Genomic DNA, 1,320 nt, shown 5'->3' on the forward strand with positions numbered 1-1,320 from the left:
ATATCAAAATTAGCCAAAGGCTATGTTGGAAAAATGACCTTTCTATTTGGGTTATTTCCATGTATTTCCCAAATGAAACAGGTGGATTTCGTTTGCAAAATGGGAATCAAAACTAATTCCATCCAACCATAAGTAAAGTTGTCCATAGTTTTATAAAAACAAAAAAACAAAAAACAAAAAACAAAAAAACAAAAAAACAAAAAAAAAGGGGAAAAAATTGTTTCTCCTTGAGCAAATGATCATGTATTAAAATTCCACTAATCCATGTATCCATTCAAAAAAATTTCGACGAAAAATTTTGAAGCAACAGTAGCGTGTCCTGAAACAAAGCTGAATCATATTTCTAACTCTAGTTCATTGTGAGAAGCTTTCCTCGGGTCAAGATTTTCATACTCGTTCAGAATCTCAGGCAGACTTCAACTTGGCTGATACCGAGGCAAGGTGGGATAGGGTCCTGTGTCCCACAAACATCAAGAAAATTCCCAGGATCCCAAGTGCCTTTAATGTCGTGAATAGATCCAACTGCAAGCAGAAAATAAAACAAATATGTAGGTCAAAATATACCGGTTAATGTGTTATAGCGAAGTCTATTTCAGTCGACTGAGAAAACCACTGCCACGAAAATGATATAGGTTTCAAGAACACACAGCCCAGAACCCTTTTCCACTTGCAAACGATTACTTATATCATCAACATGCAAAACTCCCTTGCAACAAAACGGAACAAAAAATGAAAAAGAACGTGTAGAACCGTATAGAACTTAGATACAAACCTTGAACCAGAATAACGCATACAGTAAGAGAACAGATGCAATGCCCAAATGGAAGAGAAAGGCAAACGTTGCAGGAACAGTTGACCTCGGCAAATTCTTCAGGTTCACACGTAGGTACAAGAGCTGTAGGCAGAAAGGTTAAAATATTAGACATTATATCATAAACTACTACGTAAAATTACAGTGATCAGTGCAGACCAGCATAAAAAGAGAAAAGCCTAACACCATTCAGATATGCAAGAAGAGGAAATTTTAAAATGGAGGTACCCCAGCAAAGAAACCAATGAATGGCAAAAGAACAAAGCCTAAGAAAGCAAGTGACAGCTCTCTAGGAGGCCTTTTCTCAGGAGACCTAAAAATGTGAATTATCTCTGCCTTAGGTCCATATCTCGAGTATGAGTCAACGAGTTGTGGAGGAGGACGAGCTGCCTTCTCAGGTGCATCTGGAAGATCTAATTCAACATGGCCCAGAGATCGCAAAAAAGAGTTTTCCTGAAATCGGAAAAATAGAAACACGGATAAACATATGTATGTGTGTGTGTGGGTGG

Source organism: Olea europaea, chromosome 7, assembly GCF_002742605.1.
Source record: "Olea europaea var. sylvestris chromosome 7, O_europaea_v1, whole genome shotgun sequence".
NCBI classification, from domain to species: Eukaryota; Viridiplantae; Streptophyta; class Magnoliopsida; order Lamiales; family Oleaceae; genus Olea; species Olea europaea.